Source organism: Pezoporus wallicus, unplaced genomic scaffold (genome assembly GCF_028554395.1).
Source record: "Pezoporus wallicus isolate ANWC-B61680 ecotype Strahan unplaced genomic scaffold, APGP_CSIRO_Pwel_v1 contig_6999, whole genome shotgun sequence".
NCBI classification, from domain to species: domain Eukaryota; kingdom Metazoa; phylum Chordata; class Aves; order Psittaciformes; family Psittacidae; genus Pezoporus; species Pezoporus wallicus.
The window spans coordinates 1,164,859-1,189,745 of NW_026640180.1; the positions used below are offsets into that span (position 1 = coordinate 1,164,859).

At 35.7% G+C, this 24,887-nt stretch overlaps 1 protein-coding gene across 2 annotated transcripts in view; it reads left to right on the top strand.

The window, feature by feature from the left end:
* CCSER1 (coiled-coil serine rich protein 1) overlaps positions 1-24,887 on the top strand; it is a 728,863-nt gene that overhangs the window by 481,488 nt on the left and 222,488 nt on the right. The window lies entirely within an intron of this gene.

A 24,887-nucleotide genomic window follows, 5' to 3' on the forward strand; every position in this document is an offset into this window, starting at 1 on the left:
GTATCTGACACTACCACCACTGTCTGTTAAGATTTGTCTAAAACATACTCACACTGTAAGAAGAGGGAATTATTGAATTTTGTAAGTAATGTGTTATATAAATGAATTAATATAACTGTTTCTGTGTCAGGATGTTTGAACAAATTGGAAGTTTTCTCAGAACAAAACCAAGAGAACTCTTGAGTTCTGAAAAGGACAGTATTTTTAAAATGCAGGAATGGCAGGATCAAGATTATCCTTTTTGTTCCTTCTGTTTGAGCTGGAATGTTTATCAGATATTTGCATTCTTTAATCTAAGAAGGTTTTGGTGGGTGTTTTTTCTGTTTTGTTGTTTGGTTTGGGGGGTTGTTCATGGCACTACGTTTTCAAATCTTTGCAATATGTTTTTTATTTTCTGCCTCATAGGTAAAATATTTTTCTAATAAATCTGGAGGATTTTTATCTGAAAATACATTCTATGGTGCTGAGATTAGATCAAGTTATTACTGGTTTCTGAGACAGAATTCTCATATTCTTACAGAAAAATTAGAGTAGATTTCTAAAGGTGGAAATTACTACACGATTACTGTGTAGTTCTGGATGCTTAATTTTTTGACTCTTTCCATTACTGAGTAAGCTGTTTCATAGCTAAACAAGAAATCTGCAAATTTATCTCCAATAAGAGCAGTACATGTGCAGAAATAACTTTTGCATTATTCCTCAAAAAGCTCCATTGACATATGTGACAACCATCCTTTGATTAAGCATGAATCACATTTAAAAGCACGTGTGGAGAATTTTAGATAAGGTTGTTTAAAAGAGTTGCATTTTTGTGTGTGGTGTTATTTTACTGAGGGTGTCTAGGAGCATGGTGTAGAACCATAGTGCAAGTTGTTCTGCTATAGCATGTTATGATAAGATTAACTTCTACTGCAGTCTATGCTATTTTGATTAATGCATCACAAAATATGTGCCAGCCAGATAGCAACCTACCCTGTGTGCCTTATGATGTTTCCAAATTCATCATTCTTTGTATGTAACGTGTCGCATTTTCCCTGTGGGCTGCCATAACCTGCAAATACCATAGAAAGGTTAAGCTCCTAAAATATGAGTTTAATGAAAAATTGAAATACAACTCAGACAAAATTTGCTTCTAACCAGTGAGTTCCACTGTCTTTTGTTATGAATGATTGGTCAATTGGCTTGCACTTCTGCCTTCCACACTTCTGTTGGATTTCATGTAAAGGCATGCAATTTATTTCTCGAACATATTAGCAAAATAAAGCAACATGTCAATTAAGTACTGTCTGATGGCAGATAGACGTGTTTTTAGGTTACTTTGTAAAGGTTTCAGGACACTGACTATAATTTTGCAAGCCATCCTATGGTGGTATTTGGGTTTCTTTTTCCTCTTGAAGCATAGAAGGATTCATTCTCCAAACTTTCACAACTCAGGGTGCACCTGTCTTTACTAGTCCATGATACAATAACTGCAGTAAAATTCAAGTACTGTAAAACCTAGAGCCTGCACTTATACCTTATTGCCTGCTTCCTTTTGTGAAAATATTATATAGGGAATGGTAGAGGACTTGATCCCAAGGAAAGTATGGTTTATTATGAGGCAGAAAAATATGTCTATCTATGTGTTTTAAGAATAATTTATTGTACTATATATCTTAACGGAACAGCCAGTATAGTGAAAAGTTTTGCTTAAAATACTGTCCCCCAAAATTTTCTTGTTTCATTAGAACAAGTGGTGACTCTAAAACTGACCTCTGCAACAGCATTTCTGGGAATAAAGAAAATGCTGTAGAAGGCAGCAACTTCCTATTTCTCTTTATTTGCCTTAATAGTCTGCTGTTGCCTTTACTTTTTCAGTGTGATACATGCAGGCTCGCTTTCAGGATATAGCTCAAGCAAGGCATTTTGCTGAGGTAGCAGGTTGTTTAAATTGTGAGAGATGTGCTGAATGATAGATAACAGGAATTATCATACTAAGTGTCCCCTATGGACAGTGCTAGAAATGGTGATACGCAAAACCAGCTTGGGCTGGTTTAAGTGTTTTGTATCTCTTTTGCAATGCTCAGTAGTAGAGAATTGATAAATACCATACCGGTTAGTCCTTTGGATGACTGATCAAGTCTTGGGTTTCAATTTTAAATTAATTGTGAAAAAAAATTGTCTTTTCTTATGAAGAAAAAAAAAAGTTTAGTTGCTTTATGTTTTTTTTAACCATTGCCATCTTGTGTCTAATTCCGTTATAAAAGGAGATGAGAAAATGTGCCAGCATGAGTGCATTCTTCAAAGTAAGTGTTACATAACTCTTTTTTTGTGTCATCTTTACAGAAGTATTAATTCCTATGAAGTGTTTTTGGTTACTTTTCTCAGCTGATTTAGTGTTACCAAGACTAGCTGAAAATGCAGACAGAAATGTGGTTTTTTGGTTAAGTATTTGGAAAAGACAAGGTAAGATAGAAGTTAACTATATATTGACAGTATAAAAATTGCCTTGCAGAAAAAAAGTTTATTTCATACCTATCTTTATGTTTGTACATCTAAAAATGCACAGTAAATTTATGGCAGGATACTGCATCATTAATGTTTAATAGAGAAATAAACGTCATTGCCATCAGCATAGCAATGCCATAATCTTTGGGTCTGAGTAATGTGTCTCACAGGTGGGCATGAATGGCAAGTAAGATGGGACAAAATATGCAGCTTTTTCTAACACACTATGGGGGATTAGTGAAGATCTGTCTGCTATGTCTGAAACCCGGGATATTAATGTCCTAGAAAATCAGTGTTATGCCATAAAGGAGGCAGCAATATTAACAGAAAATAAAAAGAAATGTTAGGGGGTTTATTTTACTTCTGCATTAGAAAAAAAAGCTACAATGAAACTCCTCTATAAATATCTTAAACATTTTCTGTGCTATAGTAATTTGTTTAGTTAGATCCAGTAACGTGTATTCTGTAAGGAGGAAAACAAAACATTTAGCTGATTCACCATATAAAAAGACAAAAATCTTGATTTATGCTTGTTTGCTTTAGGTGTGTGTATATTGTATGGAGATATACAGAGAGCCTGACTGCATATTGGAATAGTTCCCTTCATTCCCATACTGATAGAATTCTACTCAATAAGCATAAGCAGCGGCAGGATTTTTCTTGAAACTTCATTAGCTGATGATACAAATTTCTGGTTGTAATAGGAATTTGAGTGCTAAACTGCTGGTCTACACTGTATTTGTTTGATTTTGCTTTTGGGGTTCATTTTTTTTTCGACTGTACAGTGAGAGTCTTGATAACCCAGAGACTGATAATCACAAATCAGTATGTCCATATAAGTTAGAGGTTAGCTAGAGAAGCCAGTGTTTTTCTAAACTTTTTTCCTTTAAGCAGCCTGTGAAATGCTACTGAATTTTGTAGGGAGACTTTTCAATATATTCCATGCTACAAACCAAGGAGTAGTCTCTGCTGTACAGCACCACCCTACTTGACTGGTTTTGGAATTGCTTTTGTGGGTTTTGCAGGTTTTAATATTTAAGAGGGGTTTGGTTAGCTATTGGTTCCAATTTCAGTCTTAGATCTTCCCATGCATTGTTAATGCTACTTTGCATTTATATAGAAACATAAATCTAATGCCTTTTGAACATGTAAAGTTTAGCTTATCTCCCTTAGAGGTGCTAAGTAACATTTTTTCATTCTCATTTTGGTAATTCTTATCAGCATAGGCCCACTTTTCTTTTCATGTGTCTAGAACTTAAGTATCTTCCTGCATATTGCATCATTTGCAGATTTAATTAATGGCTTCTATATTTAATGACTACTTGTAGAAGTCTGAAATTTTAACACTCATCCTGCCACTAGCGGAGCAGGCTTTTCATCTACACTAGATGGAATTCTGTTAATTCAGTTTTACTTACGGTTTGTTACTGGTTGTAATTCATCTAGTGATACTTTCAAGCCAAGTTAGTTTACTTTTGTTGTTAAACTTCCTGATATGATTTACCAGTCACATTAGATTTCTAATTAGATGTAATAAAATGTGTCAGATCAAGAACTTGAGTAATTCCAGAGATTTTTACATCTTTCTATGTGACTTGTGAAAAGTAAACATTTTACAAGCATCAAGTAAAAAAGAAAGCAATTAGAAAAATCTGGTTTTGAAGCCAGAAGCCTTAACAAAAAAGTCTAAGGTCTGGTGAGCCTGAACACTGCCTTAGGAGTATTCAAAGTGTATATCCCAAATTATACCATTTAAATATACCATGAATAAAAGCAGTGTTGTCTTCTGTATTAATAACAAAAGTAGTACTGGAGAAAGAAGAGCACGTAAGTTCATTGACTGTGTCTATGAAGGCTTTGTATTTTTATAAATTATATTTACATTTAAGTACTTTTTGGGCTCTTTGTAGTTGTCATTAACTTGAAAGGTTTCATGTCCTAAACTGCTTTAATTCTAATTTGTTGAATAAAGAGATAAAATTTAATTAATGAACTTAATAGACAAGTGGACTCTTATTTGGCCATCTGTAAAATTTTCCAGTCTGTTTTTGCTGTTTTAACACCAATAACCCAGTATATTTACCTAAGAAAATACAGGAAGAGGAAAAACCTCATTCAAATGCTTGTTTTCTCTCTAGGTATTGTGGCTTGGTGCAGCATAACAATTCCCAGAATTTGTACGGCTTTTTTTTCTTCTCTGAATAAAAGAGGCCTGATTAAAAAAAAAAAAAAAGGTGCTGTTGGTTCTGCATCTGTGTATAGATCATCTGTTTAGTTGTTACTGTTTTCTCTTCTCTGCTTTTTTAAAAAGCTGAAGCTTTGTGAATTTGAAGCAGTTAGCAGTATCTCTTGATCTTGAAGAGATACGTTAAATGTTTGCCTTTGAAAAATTTGGTTATCTAGTTAGGTTTTTAAGAAAGCTTACATGAGTCGATGTTGTATACATATCGTTGCTCATCAAGATAATCCCTTAATAAGCCCAGCAGGGTAGGAGAGGTCTCTGAGAAAAAGTCTGTAATTCAATAATATATTTAATATATTTGTAAGCTGTGTTCATTTAGTAGAAACATAAGCTGGACAGAACTGCATATACTCTTTGGAGTTATGATGAATTGGATTGGACACACTACACTGTCCATCCTAAGGTGAGAAAGGAAATTTGTAGCAAAGCTAGAAATGTAGCCATAATACTTAAAAATGTTAAAAATCTGCTCTTAAGAGAGAACCATCATCTATTCCATTTACATTATTGGACAGCTAACCAAGATGCATCATCCAAAGAGGAGAAAATACCGGTTTTTAGTTTTCCTTCAGGCACTATGTCTTTTTACTTTCCATTTGCATACTGTGAACTTCTGTCCCCGAAACATAGCTGGATGTGAAATACCTGTTTCTGACCATACCATGCTTAGAAATTTTTGTTAATACTAGATGATTTGGGATTTGCCAGTGAAGAAATTTAATTAATTACGTATACTGCCCTTGTTTTCTTCAATATATTGAAACTGTAGTAGCTGTATTGTGAAACATGTATTGTGAAAATCATTGTGTCCTCCTGCCCTGACAATCCATAAGTGTAAAACAGTGCTATCGTGATAGCATGGGATTGCAGTGCTGCAAATCTTGTATGTGACTTCAAAAAAATCAAATAATTTAAAAAAGCAAAACAACCAGCAACAAATATGGTAACTGAGAACAGTTTTTCATTTTCCCTCAGTTGTTTCTGACTTTGTAAGAATATAAAACTTTGTAAGTACTTTCTAATATCTATCATAAAGGTATAAAGACTATTAAACAGATTTAAACTCTACGTGAGAAACCATGTTTTTCACACACCACTAGCTGGCAGGTATGTGTAATAAAAAGTATAGTTTATTGGGCAATAATGACGAAAGTAGAAGATATTTATTTTATTTTCCTGGGTAAAGCGTTGAAGCATGCATTTGGCTTTGAGCTGGAGCTCAGCTTATATTGAACCCTGATCCCCGAATCAGGGTCCTTTCCCAGTGCTCTTGATGTTTCTACAATTTCCTTGTCATGTCTTTTCCTAGATTTGTCAGCACAGTATATCCCACAAAACCCCGTGTAGATGTAGGGCTTGTTGCAGTTCTTATGTCACCTTCAAATGAACTAGTAGGCATTCTGTGATACGGAGTTACAGTGCAGTCTTTTAGTACAATGCAGCTTCCATCCAAACAGAGATTTCTTTAATACTAAAAAACTATAATTGCATTTCTACATGTGTTCAATTAACGTACTGTGAAATACGCTGGCAGTGGTGTATCAAGCATAAGAACTCATGAAAGTAGCATTCTTTCAGCATGTTTCTGGAAAAAGGTCTTTATTTCATTGTGTTTTGTCCCATTTCATTAAGAGATTTCAAATTAAAAAGCAGAGTAATATAAGGTAACTACTAGAGAAGGGTTTGAAATGAACTGAAAGCTTTATTGGATTTTTTGGGGGGGAAGAGTGGTGCTTCTTTAATACTTGCATTTGAGCTATAAATTCTTTAGCAACTACAAAATAGCTTACAAAAAAATTTATCACACACAAGCTTAGCTTATAAATATATTTATTTATTAAATACTTTTCACTACAGAAACCACATCCTGCAGTGTAATAGTATAAAATCTTTTTTGTTTGTTTATACTCTTCATGCATGTAAATAATTCTCTGATTATTTATACGTGCACAGAAAATGAATTCAGAAAGCTTCATTCCCTGTGAATGTAATGTGCGTTGTCTCCCAAAAGATCTGAAAATGATGTTATTAGCTCTGGAAAGATAGAGTTTGGTCTAGGAGAAATGCTTTTAAAGTATCATAGAAAATCATTTAAGCATCTGAAAGTCCTTAATACACATTATTAATATGTTAGAAACAATTATTAGCTTAAGCAATAGGAAGAGATAAAGTCCAGATAGAATAGTAACAAAGGGGAAGGCTTACTTTACAGTTATTTTGGAACAGAAAAAAAATGAAATGCATTATTTTTAAGGCCGGTGGACTTAATTACTTGAATTGTATACCATGAAACGCAAGGAATAATCAGATGATTAATTTGTTTTGCAGGAAGACTGAGCATTCTTTTACCTAAGTTATTTTATATTGGAATTTCTTAATGAACGGGGTTAAAATAACTATTTATTCTTTCAATTCAGTTTTTCCAGATTATTTTTTTACTTGTTTTTTTTTCAGATCCTATAGTGCTAGCAGAGGAACACTTTATTCAGTGCTCCTTTTGACCATACTATACATACTGCAATGTTGTTATAATTTAATGTGGTCGTTGGGTGGCAGGATATTTATAAAATTTATGCTTGAGCTGTAAACATGGAGAAATAATGTACAAGCAGTGGTGATGGAGAAGGCTTGAATTTTCCGAATTGTGAGCATGGGAGTGATAATTAAAACTCTCAACAGGGAAAAGGACAGAAGAGCAAGAGGTCAGATACAAATCTGTGTTGCTCTGTTAGACAGCAAAGTGGTGCCAGCCTCTGCCAGGTAATGCTCCATTACTGGCTGCAAGAGAAGGACAAGGACAGAAGAATATAAAGAACCATAAAACTGTCCACCTGAAGGAATGTGAAGGAAGTTCATTCTGGTTTTTATTATATGAGAATTTCCAAAATGCTATCTTTTTTTATCCTGTAATTTTTACTCATATTTGGTCTGTTTGTCCCATAGTGGCAGCTTATTTCTTGTGAGGGGTGCATGTGGGTGTTTATGTGTGAATGTGCATGTGTGTGCATTCATCCCACTGGGAGAGCAGGTAGGTATATCAGCGAGAAAAATTGTCTGTAAGCACATAAACATTCCGGTATCACAAATACTGTGTGGTTGTAAAGGACTGCATCACCTGAAGTTGAAAATTAGGAGGTCAATGGGACAATTATTTCAAACCTGTTTCAAAATAAATTAACACCTATTAGTTCTGAGCTAACATTCTTTTTATTCAGTATGTATTACAACATGGAATTAAAAATAAACCTCAGTCTCAAAGAGGGAGCGCTTCACAGGCTGGTACGTGTTCTGCTCCACGATGCCAGCTGTATAAATGTTATTCTTTGCAAACCACATCATTCTTTTGCCTCTTATCCTCATCTGAGCCTCAAATCCTTACATGATAGGTGTGATCTCATTATCTGAATGCTTTGTTTTTGTTAAATAATGCTTATTAACATGATAGATTTCATGGCACATCATTGGGTTGAATTGGTGCTTGACACATCTAAGGAGGGTGCGAAAAACAGGTGTCTGTGTGTAGCCAGGTACTACAGTTCAGAAAACCATGACAGTATTGGTTTCAGTGATTTGATGAATCCTTTCCTAATCCTATTCTTAAGTAAGGCAAGTTTGAGGATGTGTTTAACTAGGGAAATTATTTGATACATTTATTTGAATTTTTATGTTTTCCATTTAAGTAGAAGAAAAGATTTTTTTTTTCCAGTGTTTTTAACATATTTTGACAATTCTAGTATTTTATTGGCCTGGGGAAGGAAATCAGTAGCAAGAATTGTTTCCAAATAATGTGAAGCAAAACGTAGGGGGAATTTCCAAAACTGCGAATTAGATGAAAGAAAATCTGGGGATGTGAAACACACAAACATTATTACAGATGGGTAAATAGTGGTAAATTACTCATCCTAGATCAATGACAGATGAAGAGGGTTCTTTGTTTCTAACAAGTTCTTATCTGTAGCCTACACATCATACGATGTTCTGTAGTTCTCATCCTATAATCAAAATAGTCTTTCATAAGGATGTAATGAAAGCTCAATGGAAGTTAAAGTACATTTCATTTAATCTGATAGAGAAATCAGGATTCTTTAGAAAAGGAACATTTATGATAAATTACTAATGAGGTTGGCAGTGAGTCAGATAACTACTTAGAGAACATGATCCATACTGAGAGCTTTAAAAAAAAAAAAAGTGTGAAAAAGATACTTAGCTATCTGTGAAACAAAGGCTGTGTTACTATAATTTGAGTAACTTAAACACTTGCTTTGATTTTTCTTTGATAACATACACTTAAACTTCTCATGAATGATTGTCTATAGCATGACTAAATCTTTTCTCATTGATGCTCTCTTTTTTTCTTCTCATTAAGAATACAAGTTATTTTGTGCCAAGCTAAGTAATAATTGTGGCACATGACAAATAATTTGAAATAAAAAATAAGATTTTTTTTTCCTTTTTTTTTTCAGAGTCTAACTGTGCAGAAGTGGGTAATCCCTTCTGTGTTACTTAATCTTCACAAGCGGAGATAGATTTCTTGTCAAATCACATCTCTATTCATGAGCCGTGCCCATCTTTAGTGTAGAATGCTGCTGATTTGGTTTTTTTTTTAACCCTATCTCTTTTTTGTTTTAAATTAAAATGCTACCATAATAGAACCAAACCCCATCTCTTACCACTGACTGTAGGAAATTTTGACACTTAAAATATCATTGGTGTGAAGCAATTCAAAAAAAGAATGCTATATTGACATTTAAAAACTAGGCAAAGCAGCCTGCTAAAGAAAGACTTGTATGTATGTTAGAGAGATAATTTGTTAGACTTCCATCTCGATGTACATACGCAGTTGTCCATTTTAAGAAATCCCCTTTTTCCTCTCAACTAAATAAAGTCTCACTTGTTGCTGGGGTTATATCGTATGTTACATAGATGGTTTCAATCTTGTCTTCAGTTCCTGAAAAAAAAACTTGTCATGAATGGACCTCGTAGTAATTCTTTAAATATTTTATGCATCAGTGGATATCTGCTTAAGAAAATGATTGCTGGAGCTGTGTACCTGACGCACCATTTGTGGGATCTCATGATGTTCAAGCTTTTTCTCTTTATAGCTTCAGCATGTTCTCTTATGAAGTTGCTGATGGTATTGAATTTTACAGTGACTTTATGTGCCGGTAATTGACCCCAGTAAAGTCAGGAGGCTAAAGCAAACCTATATTACAAACGCACAGTGAATGAGGAATGCACAAGCATTCCTGAAGCTCTTAATCTTCTGAGTTGAACGTGTTTTGTTTAAGTGTTTATGTAGTAATATAAAGTAGGGTCTTTCACTTATGGATTGATAGAGGATTTGTTTTTTAATCAGTTCTGGCAAAATCTTAAGATAAAATGGAAGGTTACATTGTTGGACTTTCTGACAGGCAGATGAACACTACTACTGTGCCTAACATTCTGAAGAGACAGTGATGTTCTATGTCCTTCATCAAGGAACTTAGCAATCAGTTAGGAGAAGCAGTATTTCCCCAGTTTTGTTTAATGAATTTAGGATTGAGAAAATCATACATACCAAAGGCAGGGAGGGAAGAGTTTGAGATCCAGCAATGGATTAAACTTTTATTCTGTTAGATACTCTTAATTGCAGCTGTCATCAGAGCAAGAAAGAGCATTGAAGGGAACATCAAAGGTGAGGTGTCAAGAGTGGTGTCACACTGGAGTGAAGACGACTTGAGGTGCTGATGTCTTTCAATTTAAGAATCAGTTTTGATGAAGGTTCTGATTTTTGAGGTCTGTTTCTTTACTGTGACTTGTTCTTTGTACTATGTGAAAACATTTTAAGATGTTGCCTTTTGCATGTAGGGGAAATATCAGTGAAAGAAAGTCTAAAAGGATGAGAAGTAGGAATTCAAGGCTGAGAAGGGTTCGTTAATGTGAAGCAGTTTCATTGCAGACTTTAAATTAGATTGTATTGTTCTACTATGGAACAAAGGGATATAAATTGATTGCATTTAACAAAGCTGCAGAATTGTTTAGAAAGATCATGGGAGGATAACTTTCAGACATGTTTGCAGTTACTTCTAAAAGCCTAGAGAGGGAATTTGTCTTTAAGCACTCTGCAGTGCGGGTATTTACATGTGTTGTGAATGCCTGTTGGTTTGCCTGAGCAGAAAGGGACATAGTCCAAGAATAATGGGAAAATACAAGAGAGCTCTCTAATACTTCTGTTTCAGTCTATATTTTTACCAAGCCAAAGGGATGTGTTCTGAAATGGCTTTGAAGATACGTGTGTCTGGAATTCTCATAGTAGATGATCAAACCACTGCTGCTCAGTGTTAAACTGGTCCAAAGTTTGACAGCAAGAAAGTAGGAGAACAAATGGGTATAACAATTACAGATCTTTCTGTCAGCATTTATTTTTGCTAGCTATTACATGGATACTTTTAGAAATGCTGCCATCTCTTTATTTTCTTCATGGTAGTTTATAAAGGTTGTTATCAAAGAAAAAAAGGTTGTTTTTTTCCTTCATATATCCAAGATTGATTTTGCTTTGTGCAAAACTTGGAAAGAAAGGGAACACTGAAAGTGCTGTAGTGTTACAAATTCCTAGGACACGTAGCATGAGAGTATTTAAAGTGTAGATTGCCCTCTCAAATATAAAACACTGCATTTATAGTTGATTTTTTTTTTTTCTTTTTACAGCTGGAGTAAGAATACACAGTATTTGTTATTTCTTAAACAAATTTAATTATTTAATGCTACTTTCTTATGAATGAAAGATTATTTTAATAAATATTAAAACAGTATGAGGATGTTATCTGGTATTTTTCTCAGACCTAGAGCACTTAATGGAAAGCAGATTTCTGTTACTAGCCAACAGTGGAGCTAATTTAGCACAAATATTAGAAAAGCGTAAGTTGCAGCTCTTGGTTCCAGTGAGCAACTCTTGCAAAGAATGGGGGGAATAGAAAGACAGAGAGAGTAGAATCCTAAAGTTAAGACTACAAGAACTTTTAAAAAGCCCCCAAAAGTAACATAAAGCTTACTGTGAGACACTTGAGTGTCATTTATTTGTGGTTGCCTACATCCCAGATAATTTCTTTTGTGTTCTGTCACCAGAAAAGTCCTGTATGTTTTTAAGATGTTTCTTTTTTTTTTTTTTTTTCTTTCCTCAGGTAAGAAGTAGTTTTTGTGAGTTTTGTATCTGACTCAGTAGAATATTTTTTCTGTTACATTTGTTATTGGATTAAAATTCAGAATGGCTTAATACTGGCCTAGTATTTATGTAAAATTATGAGCAGTAGACTATAGGAAAGCTCTTGCAGGAGGAGGACAGGACTAGAACTGAAGAGTTCTCATGTCATTATGCAAGAAATCCCTAGGTAGGGAAGGTGCCATGGGCTGCATTGCATTGTTTTGACATGACAGCTACCAGGTGTTCCATTTCCATTTGTTTTCATAGAAGAAAAATAAAATCTGTGGGTCTGTCACAAATGAAGCAGAACTGATGCTGCCAGCATAAATCGTCTGTTTAGAAAAGTAAATCCCAGCTGCCGTGTAGCTAAGGGTTAGATAATTTGCCTTAGTACAGAGGAAATATAGGTTAAAACAACAATAGAGAAACTCATCTGAGATCCCAAAAGTGAAGAGATTGAGTTAATTTAAAAATAAGCTTAGAATATACTTTAGATTAAATACAGTATGTTGATGAAATAGATGCCTAATACAATATTTTAAGTATGTAAGATGCAGATTTTTTTTTCTAAATCAGTCTTCCTAGAAATTTTGCTGCAAAGGTATAGGCAGATTTTTTTACTGTCTTTTAATAAGCTTTATACATACAGCAGCCATCTCATACATTAGCATCAATTTTTTAAATGCTTAACAGAAAATTAGTATGTTAGTCTTGTATGCAAACACATATATTGTATATTGTAGCTGTATTGTATTTTATTTTTCATGGATGTATGAGAGGAAAAATGTATTTTATTTTTCATGGATGTATGAGAGGAAAAATTGGTTTATGTTATTTGAAATCAAACTTGCTGTATTAGTGTCTAGTTTTAAAATGGCTTGCTTTATGCAAACTGCATAGTATACTTCTGGTATCTATTTAATAGCATGCATTATTTCTTTTTCTGGAAACCATGCACACCTACACAGGTATTTCTCATAAATTAACAAACACAATTTTATAAGGTTGCAATTATAAAACTTCCTCAAGGCTTTCTGCCTTTTGACTTTCAGTTGCATAAATTGTGGGTTGTTTGCTATCCTGGACTTTTATTTTAGCATGCAAACTAGGCTGTTTGTTTCTACAGGAGGAATTCTAAAATGCTAATGCAGGATGCTGCAGCATCCCTCCACACTCCTCCTGTGGGCCAGTGCATACAGTGAATTTTTTCTGTTGTTTTAGCTTCTAAAATGATTGGCCTGATCACTTCAGGTTCTTGAATTACTGTATTTTAAAAGGGAGCATCATCCTCCTTTATTTTATACGAGTTCTATGCTGTTGTGCCTTCATTAACTTGGTGAAGACCTACCAGCCCATAGCTGTTTACACCATGATATCAGGCTATACTGGAGGTTTTAAGGTTTTGGTTTTGGTTTGGTTTTGGTTTGTTTGGGTTCTTTTTTCTCATAAGATTGTATTATAATACTTTGTAATGCAGAAATCTTGGAATTTTCAGGTAATTGCTGGTTTATGAGGCTGGGATATATGAGAGACAAAATATGCTGATAACAAATTGCATGTGTAAATTACCCTTGTGTGTATTTGTGATCTCTGGAAGAACATGGTACACATCTGCTGGGTTTTGCTCATGTTGTCCCTTCAAATAACTCTGGTTTTTGCTTCCTTCTGTATGGTGAAGAATCTACACAAGCCAAACCCTTCCAGTACTTGCAAGTAAGGAAGTGCCATCAAGCTGACAAAATTTTGCCCTGGCACATAAGATACTTCAGCAGAAAAATATCTTTCTTTGCAAACAGCTTCATTTTAAGACTGCAGAAGTGTCTGCATAAATATGATTATTTGCATTTGTTTGCATGAAAACTTCATGTGTGGAGCTATAGCAGCAATCTATGTAACCCTCATCTTGTTTAAAAGCCATACAGTTTTTCTGTTTGAGCTTGCCATCTCTAAAACAAGATAAAATCACAACTCTATGTCCAAATTTATAGTTCCGTTCACCCAAAAGCAATACGTAACACGTGGACAGTTTGCTGTCAACAGATGAGTTGCTTAGAGTTCTAATTTTTGATTATTAGTTTTTGTTCTTGATACAAGCCTGACGAGCCACTTATAGGAACTTTTTTTTTCTTTTTTTTTTTTTTCTGTTATTTTAATACTGATGATACAAATGGCAAGAAGTAAATAAAGGTGTTGTAGAGAGTTGTGCTGGGGGTCAGTGTTGGAGGCCTGGCAGGATAGTGATGGCAGTGTGTAATTACCAAAAGACTCATCCCTGCTCTGACAAGCTCATTGGCTCTTCCAGGGTTGAGGAGCAGGAACTGTCTCATTCATGGCCACTGTCACCACCTGCAGCTATGTCTCCTCCTCAGAAACTTCTGAAGAGAAGCAGGCAATGCTCGCATGTCATCCCTGTATTCAGATTTTTGTGAACTCGTAACACTTTCCACCATGAGCAATTGGCAGAGTGTCTCCTCTTGATTGTTGATAATTGTCTGACTCTAACAAGAATTTTAATAGCAGATGGCGATTGGAATTATGATCCCTTAATACCATTCTTATTTAAATTTATTACAATAATTACCCTGTGATTAATAAAATACGTTAGTGCATTCATTGAAATCACCACTCTGCTATTGCACAATATGGTAGTTAAACACAGTAAATGCTTCTAATTAGTTAGTAATTCAATAACATGCTTTTTTTTTTTCCTTATATCACCCATAGGATGTTTAATAAGATACTGGGCTATTAGCTGCTATGAAATATATGGGGAGGGTTATGTTATGTAGTTATCATAATTTGGAATTTTATGGGAAAGCCTTGACCAACTGTTTCACACAGACAGTATTCTTCTGTACCATACTTGGTCTATATTAAAAATACTTCGGGAGAGATGCTCCTAAAATTAAGTTAGGAAGCTAATTATTTTGTAGATAATAACCACTTCAGCTGTATGTAAATAATTTGTTGCTAAATTTCATCTCATTTTTAAAGCCTATGTTTAAAGTTGACCAAAGTTATAAAAAATACTGGATATATGTGTTCATATATGCATAAGTCTATGGGGATGTTTGTGTGTAAGCATGTTGCACAGGTTAAACTGAGATGCACACTGGCAAGTATTTCTGACCACTCTCCAGAGTTTCTCGTGGATATTAAAGCAAAAATGTCATGGAATTGTTTGGTTTGAAAGGGACCTTAAAGATCATCTGATTCCAGCACCCCTTCTATGGGCAGGGACACCTTCCACTAGGCCAAGTTGCTCAAAGACCCATCCAACTTGGCCTTGGATATAGTCAGCTATCTTAAAACTCTAATTAAATAAGCTCTAAGCTTAAAACTCTATTTAAATATTTATTTTTAATTCAATATTTCAAAAATATGCGCGTGTTTAAAAAAAAAAAAACGATTTATAGAGCAGTCCTTCCCCTCTTCTTCTCCCCTCCCCCCTCCCTTCCCCTCATGGCCAGGTACATTCTTTAACCACTGACATCTTCCAGGTTTTTTACAAATGTAACTAAATTCTAAACTGCCACTTCACTGTGTAGATATATAAACAGAATTGGAGATTTTTATATGTTTGCTGGTTGTTTCCCAGATAGTGTAAAATCCTTTACTTCTACCTGATTTTTCAAAATATTTACAATAAACTTGTCCTGAGTTGAAAATCCTCAAATCAGCAGTTTGAAGCTATTTTCTGACTTTTTACATTGCAAGAAATTGTGAGCCTTGCATTACATCCCAGCTCCAAACATCAAAGCGGAATATTTTCATTATGTAAACTTATCTAAACATAAATTAAAATTCAAATTTTTAGTACCTACAATACCTTTTCTGTCCTTTTAAAAAACATGGTTCTGTAAATTATCTGACTCTATGTGGAACAGAAAATAGTTGGGAGCCTAAGGACATACAGGTAATTGAATTAAGCAGGATGAGTTTGTCATGGGTAGGTTGCCATCTGTTGATAATGCAGCGACCAACAGTATATAATTAAGAAATTTTCTATCACAGCATCTTTACTTTTCATGCGTTTCTACATCCCAAACGTCGATAATGTTATCACAGTGAAATTATAGGTATTTGGGAGTATTGTTAGCATTGGCAAAAGCCCTCAGTCTTGCACCCCAGCTGGAACAAGAAGTTCGTGGAATATATAACATCTGTTTAGTTTAGAAAAGAAAAGAAAAAATATACTGTTCTCCCTATTCCAGAAAATGTCACTGGAAAATGTGGACTTTTGGTGCGCTAATTTGAGAATATCGTAGAATTCACCTGAAATTTTGCATATTTATTGAATTTTGATGTTTACACACAAGCAGAAAATCTGAATTATGATGAGCAATGCCCTTACCCTAAGAAACAGCTGTAAACAGCACGAACAGGAACCAGTAAGTCCTTCCAGCTGTGGGCTGTTACTGCATTTTGATATATCGGGGGATGGGGGCACCAGGGGCACACAGCTCAGAAGCTGAGGCATTAAAACACTGTTTTACACTTGAGAAACAGCAGAAAATAATCTCTTTTGACCATTTGCCTTTCACCTTTTCCATTATCTTCTGCATAAACCAGAAGACTTAGGACAGCTGGCTGCTGTGAGAATCCCCAGTATCAGTTTCCAGCTTAGTGATAATGTCAAAGCAATTCCATCTCACTATCTCTAATTTCTTGCAAGAAAATATTTTAAGACTTTTTTTTTTTAATCAAATATTAAAACAAAAAAGATATTCATGGATATTCTGGATATTCTGATACTTTCTGGAGATTAAAAGGGGAGTGAAAAAAGAGAAAGCAGTTAGTTTCAAATTACTTTTTTCTTTCTTTAAAAAAAAAACAAACAAAAAAAACTCAAAAAAACAACAGGGTAATTGGTGGAAGGAATTTGCCTACCTGCTGAGTGTCAATTGAATGGGAGAGGAATGTTTTCCAAGAGTCTTTCATACTCATCATCTTGCAGGGCCCAGATCTACAGTAGAAAAAAATGTTAGAGGGCAAACAAGGGAAGAGTTGGTTCTGAAGAACACCCCCAGCTTCTGGCATCGTTTGTAGCAGATCTGTAGCCCTTTAAGACCCCTTATCCCACCTACAATCTCAGTGGCTCACAGAGTCTAGCCACCAGTTCCCAATCCCACAGGTAATTTTTAAGGTGTAAAGGTCATCTAGTGAATTGTCTGTTCTTGTCATCCCCAGTCCTCTTTCTTTATTTTGGTGTTTAGCATCACTTCAGTGGCTGGTGTCATTAAAGACCACTTTCTTCAGAACTAGGAGACTATGATACAGGTATGAGATCTTGCCTCCAGTACAGCCATCAGGAAAATTTCTGTTGGTTTCAGAAAAGCTATGTTCCTTCTTGGACATAAATGAGTACTGTTAATATTAACAAACTAACCACCCCCCCCCCCGATCTGATTATGGGAAAATCTTACCGCTCATTTATTTTGTTGAATAATAGTTTTGTAAAGACCTTTTTAAAATATTTCTCCATGTTAACATTTCCTTAGAGTGATCTGTGAAGGTACTGTTGTGAAGTTATACTTGAAGAGAAAGCTGTATTAAAGAGAAAATTACTCCTCACCCCAGTTCTTTTTCTTTTTTTACTGCCATTTTTTACTGTTGAGATTCTGTTTTTCCTTTGTACGCATCCCAGTTCAGAAAGGTTTTTCTTTCTCTTGCACTGCTTCTAATTGGAATATTCAGGTATGTAAAAGTGAAAACTTAGCTGACAAAGTTTTCTTCAACTGTTTCCAAGTAGGGCATATTGCTGAAGTGTGAGCTGTTGGTTGGGGGTGTTTTGGTTATAGTCTTCCATATTATGTTCTTCCTATGATCTCCGCCTATCTTAGCAAGAACTAATTATTTGAAGGCTTAAGGACTGCTGCTGCCAAATGGTCTCACAGTAAGTGACTGGGTATGGAAATGAAACAGAACACTAAACCTTGGGGATTCACCTGGCCTCCTTTGCAAGCCAGGTTGGTTCCCACAGTGTCAAATAACAATTAAAAGAATTCGAGTTGGAAGGTGACTCTTTAAAGAGGTCAAACTACAGAACAAGTTTCAATATTGAACTACGATAACTTTGCACAGAAAAAGAGTATAATACAAAAAGAAAAGCAGAGCAAAAGTATTAGTACATGGGATGATGTTTAAATGTTTTAAGTACCGTATATAAGATGTTTGCTTATTACTTGGGAGGTTAGTTGTTAATACTTGTTTGTTACATCTTCCTAGCGGCATGATCATGTATGATTGATCATGAGTGAATGGATAACTTCATACCTGTTAGAAGAGCTCCAAGATGAGAACCTTCTTTCTACTTTTGTAAACATGTAATATGTATGTTTTCTCATTAAACACAAAGGGCCATAGGCATTTATGCAGCAGTGTAATGAATGCAAGTATCTTTTATCTTCCATCAGAAAATCTCAAACCATTCTTACGTCCTTGGCTAATCAACCCCTAACTGAAAATTTCAAAGAGCTGAACTTGTCCATCCTGTGCAGTCTAACTGCATCTTGCAGGCTGTCCAGACACTCTGGAGACTTTCTCCAAGATGTTCTTGATCTGGATGTCACATTCCTCTTTTCTTTGCCCTTGCATTGCTCTAGTTATTAAAACTTTGTAGATCTCACCTTCTTTACTGTGAGAGTGGTGAGACACTGGAACAAGTTCCCAAGAGAAGCTGTGACTACCCCATCCCTGGAAGTGTTCAAGGCCAGGCTCAATGGGTCTTTGTGCAACCTGATCTAGTGGAAGGTGTCACTGGCCATGGCAGGGGAGTTGGATCCATGTGATCTTTAAGGTCCCTTCCAGCAGAAACCATTTTATGATTGTTTGTCAAGCTATGAAAGGGTGAAATAATTTGTCATGAGTTTTAAGTGCAGATTGGGTTCAAACTGTGTACGAGCTTTGAGGAACAATTTAATATTTTTTTTTTTTGTATTCTAAAATTGTAAGGATTTTTCTATTTAACCTCTGGAAATACCAGTTGAATAAGATGGAATTCTTTCCAGGACTGGAGCCATTAAGTATTGGGCCAGCACTAGATGTAGAGTGAATGAGGTTGTTGCACATACTGCTGATGCCAAAGTTTTCTTTAAGCACTGCATGTCATCTACATTGGACTTCTGCTCTGCTTAAATATTCAAACCTTTTCTTATGTATTCAGACATAAAAGTTCAACAGTCAGGGAGAAGAGAGAGCCTTGAGCTGCCACCAGGAGCTGAAAAGTTTTTTCTGACAGAAGCTTGCTGGCAAGCAGTCCAATATGCAAAATGAGAAGTCTACTTTTAAGATTTTGGTGGAGAGGGGGTGAAGCTGTACTTAAATCTTTTCCATATGCAAGGAGAAATTATACAAGATATTCTATATTATTATGTTTCCAGAACACTGTGATTATCTATTAAAATAAATCAACCTTATTTTAAAATGAAAAGTATTACCTACTTCCATCAATAATAGCTTTTGCCTTTATAACTTCAAGATTATTTTCTACCTGGCTGAAGTCATCTTGGCTGATGTTTGTCTGTGCACCTGCATCTCTCTATTCCCATATCTCCACTTCAAAAAAACAAGTTATTTTAAAACGGGCTGTTACTATCCATGATATAGTCACTACTGATGCACACGCTGCTGCTTTTGAAAAAAGAGATTTGAAGTCTAATGTTACTGTTTCCTGCATCATGTATAGTTCAGTGGACAGTATAAATTGCTCACTATTGCAGAAAGCTTCGCACTTCTGCTGACTGTATTGTACTGACTACATTAGGCCAGATACTGTCAACCCTAAGCCATGCTTTCAGTGTAGAATAAGGGGACAGAACTTGCCAGTTAAAAGGTTGCTTGAATGGAAACATGTTTCGGAAAAGAATATCCCTCTCCAGGATATGTAGCTTATTCAGTGAAAAATTCTGGTCCTCCTGATTATCTTCTAGCTCTAGACAGGGCAATAGGAGTTGCCCACGCAACTTCAAAGGAAACCATAGCTAAACAAAAGCATTCCTTAATTCATTGAACCCAAATGGTTTATTAAGGTGTGTGTTTTTTTCTTTCTTGCTGCTGTTTCCAAAGTACATGGTCATAAAGCATCTAGAAGATCCTTCTTTATTAAGAAATTACCAGGGCATGAGCACACACATCAAGTGCATAATACATTTCTCACAGTACGATAATTTTAGTATAATACAATAAGTAACAATTTAAAACCAAACAAAAATCCGGTTTCTAGGGAGATCTTCTGAAAAGGATCAAGCCTTATTCAGCAATACTATGATAGGGTGTACAGAAAAGTAATGAAAACCATTTAATCTAAGATTTCATACTGTAATGGTCCTTAAGTTACAGGATTTATGAACAGGGAAGGGAGAAGAATGAAGAGGAGGAGAACTCCTGCTTAATTCAGTAGTTAATTTGAGTTTGAAAGGAGTAAATGAGATCAAAAATGATGTTTAGCATAAAGGATAACCTTCATGCCATACATGTTTTAATAATTCCCATTTGTTCCACAGATCTAATTAATGGGAGTAAGTAGTTGATTTTTTATTTCAAATTACTGTAAAGAAATGTCCTACTTGCAGACAAATTGAAGGGTCCCTTAAAAAACAAATTCTGCATAACATTACGTTTCTTTGAAAGTATTGGGCATAAATAAGGATAAAGGTCAATATGCTGAGAAGGCAGTAGCTGAAAGACAAATGAGGTTGCCTTTGAGAGAATTCAGAGGCTGCTGTGTAAAAGATCTGTGCAAATTAAGTATCCACAGCATCCCTTGAGTGAAAAAACTCAAACAACTAACCAAACAAGTTATCTAACCTTTTGATACCTAAAGATACTATAAAGATTTTGGTCAGAGGCCAAAACAGTAGGACTCATTACAATTTCAGTGCTTTACTTATTGGTGCAATGGACTTTATTTAGGCAACAAGAAGAGCAACTGAGTATCATATGATTCAAAGTTTCACTCAAACTTCATGTTTTATTTAGCCTTCAGCTGTGATAACCACAGACAAACCCTATGAAACGTTATTTGTGCCCGTAGAGTACCATTAATTTTCTTTTAATCTTTCTCTGCCCCAGGAAACATTTCAGTTGAATTTTGCTCTTCATGCAAGGAATCAAGAATACCAGGAGCCAAGCTCATTTCCTTTCATTTTCCCTATATTTCCATATTTTTAATAGATTCATGGCCCATGGTGCTAATCCTAGAGTTATTGTAAGAACATGTTAAATTGAAACTATGTATTTATTGTGCCCATCTGCTAAATTCCCAACATCTCTCTATAGTTTATTGAATTTCCTAACATCAGATCTTGATTTCACAGATCAGTCTAGTGGCATTTTCCTGACCAGATGATTTTGTGTTCTTTGCCCTTCCCATTGCCACACTCCTTCTTTCACTGTTTTACTCATCCTCTTAGGCTTCCCTTGATTCCTTCGGCCACTCTCCCCATTTTTACTGTCCAAGGACTGTCTCCTGTTCTCCTTTTGACATTATGAAATAATTTTAACCATTTTTCCAGCTTTGCCCTCACAGTTGATCAAAGATGTTGGGGTTGTTTTTTTGGTTTTTTTTTTTTTTAATTCAGTTTTCTTTCCTGTTTTTCCCCATTAAATGAGTTGCTATTTTGAGGAGGTTTAATTTAAATTTTATTTTATTACTTTTACCTACACTCCAGGTTTAGGAAAGCTGTTTCATTCCTATTAGCAGGAACTTGCAGAAACATGGGTGTTCTTGGGGAGAAAGAATAGGAGAGGATATTTTACTCAGTAGCAAATATTGAATAATTCTTCATTTAACAGCCTATTTCACTATTGCATCTTCAGCATTCCAGTAGCATCTCTCTCTTGGACGGATTGAAACAGCTGTTTGACACAGAATAATACCACAGCAGAGCTTAACAACTCTTTCTTTGAAGTAGGCTTTGGATTGGTAATGATTATAAAATCAGGATCTCTGCTGAAAGATAACAACTCTAGCAATCTCAACCCTGAGATACTGGTTCAGAATTAACTCGGAGGGAAGTGTACCATCTGTTGCTAAAACCTAACACTAAGAGCTCAGGCAATTTCTAGCTTAAAGGGAAAACATGGACCTGAACCTAGCCAATTAAGGGAAGTGGGGAGAGGGATGGAAAGAAAAACTTAAAAATAGCGCTTGGTCCTCCGCTTCTGTCTGGTGCTGGCTGACAGTAGAGACAGAGGAGAGAATTGACACTGCAGAGAAAACAAACTGCACAGAAAGTTCCATCAAGCGCCCAAAGTAAACATGGGAATGGACAAACATTGTTTCTTTGCTATTTGATTTAGAATAACTTCTATCTCTTATCTTGTAAAGCTTATCCACACTGTTTAAACTGATTCTGCTCCTTCAATGCTTGATAATCAGGACTAATTTCTGTGCCAAAAATGCATCTCTGGATAACTAGTTTACTTTAACACTGCTCATCAGCCAAACCTAACAAAAGAGTCAACATTTCTTGCTTCTTTACATGAATCATACTTTTTTAATTGAACAGTTTAGGTGCTCTAGAAAAGAAACTAAAATGTTCTTTTGAGCCTTGTTTTCAGTTGTGCTAAGAGGAAAAAAAAAACAAAAAACAGAAACCCACCAAAAAAGGCCGAGTAAGAGCTAGGGGCCTCAGCTGCTTGAAATGAAATACAGCTTGCTTGCCCATGCAATATCTTCAGATAATGCAATGATAAATCTCTTGTAACTGTGGAACCTGGGTAAATGCAGATCTGACCTTTTGTTTACAGAGTATCAAGGGAAATCTTTATGAGACCACAGAAGTGTTTGAAAAGGTTTAGAAACATTATGAGATGGTAAAATGTGTCCCCTGAGGATAATTTTGACAGCAAAGATCTGACACTGTTTCTCAGTGAGCAGTGCCCTTTCTGCGGAGACTTGAACAAGCCATTTGGCAGTGATGTTTGAGAAGCATTTTCAATGCAATTCACTAATGCAATTCAGGGAAAAACCTGATCTGTGCCGTTATAATTAAACCGGATTTTAATGTTACTAAAATATTGACATGAAAATATTTACTAGATGTACAGATGTTGGTGCTTGTACAATGCAAGATAAGCTAGGAAAGACAACATTTTCATTTTGGAAGAAAATGAGTCAAATTAGTCTGTCTTTTATACGTCTTCTAACTTTCACTGGTTATGATTGTTTATCTGATTATAATTAAAAGCAGGGACATAAATCAGCTTGACTAAAAGTACAGATTGTGTTTTGTTGCATAAAATGAATTTATTGATTAAACAAATGGAGAAAAGTGTTCTGAGCAAGAAAGAACCCTTTTTTGCTGAATTCCAATCAGAAAAGATTTAAGTCTGTTCTGTTGTTTGGAAGGAAGTGCCATAAAGAACAGAATAGCAGCAATATGTTGGGAGTCAGGTTTTGGATTAAAACCTTACTTTTCGTTTGGGTTTTTTGTTTTGTTTTGTTTGCTTATTTTTCAATTTGAAATTCCTGGGTGGGGTTTGTTTGTTTTGGGGGTTGTTTTGTTTTGGGGGTTTGGTTCTTTTTTGGTTTGTTTCTGATCTGTATAAAGATATTAATTATGTATACATCTGCTAATCATCATTAACCATGAGCCAGCAATGGGCCCTTGCCACAGTGAAGGCTAATGGTATCCTGGGTCACCTTACACAAATTATTGACTAGGTCAATCTCCTGAGCACTGGTGAGGCCACACCATGAATGCTGGGACCAGTTCTGGGCTCCCCAGTACAAGAGAGACTGGAGAGTATCTAGTGAAGGCTCACCAAGGTGATAAAGGGACTACAGCATCTCTGCCATGAGGAAAGGCTGAGAAACCTGGGAATGTGTAGCATAGAGAAGGCTCAGGGGGAACCTGTTTCCATTCCTCACACATGTGAATAATACTCCATACGTGTTACATATACAGTGTGTACATATATGCTCACAGAGAATATGATTTCAGAAGTATGTATGTGTGCATAAGTATGTATATGTGAAAATGTAAGCACATCTCTTGACTCTCATGGTCAGTGGGAGAGACCTGAGATAACCCAAATGCAGGCTGTGTGCTCTCGCAGCCCAGAAAGCCAACCGTATCCTGGGCTGCATCAAAAGGAGTGTGACCAGCAGGTCGAAGGAGGTGATCCTGCCCCTCTACTCTGCTCTTGTGAGACCTCACCTGGAGTATTGTGTGCAGTTCTGGTGTCCTCAACATAAAAAGGACATGGAACTGTTGGAACAAGTCCAGAGGAGGGCCACAAGGATGATCAGGGGACTGGAGCACCTCCCATATGCAGGCTGAGGAAGTTGGGGCTGTTCAGCCTGAAGAAGAGAAGGCTGCGTGGAGACCTCATAGCAGCCTTCCAGTATCTGAAGGGGGCCTATAGGGATGCTGGAGAGGGGCTCTTCATTAGGGACTGTAGTGATAGGACAAGGGGTAACGGGTTAAAACTTAAACAGGGGAAGTTTAGATTGGATATAAGAAGGAAATTCTTTCCTGTTAAGGTGATGAGGCACTGGAATAGGTTGCCCAGGGAGGTTGTGAATGCTCCATCCCTGGCACTGTTCAAGACCAAGTTGGACAAGGCCTTGGGTGATATGGTTTAGTGTGAGGTGTCCCTGCCCATGGCAGGGGGGTTGGAACTTGATGATCTTAAGGTCCTTTCCAACCCTAACTATTCTATGATTCTATAGAATAAATATACTCACAAAACCCCTGCATGTGTGAATTGAAGGAGAGAGGCAAGGAAATGAGGTTGTGCAGTTTCCAAAGCTAAGACTGCTGCCAACAGTTGTAAGGAGACACTGTTTTAGACAGCCTTTAGTGTATAAGTTTACTAGATTTGATAAATGTAAAAATACGAATTTGTAACTATACTATTACATGAAGGATATGGGTTTTGTCATATGAATTATACTGATCCTATTTATCAGCACTTAACCATCCTTTTGCTATGTTTAATTTATTAATGTACAAATTAACCTGGTACTTC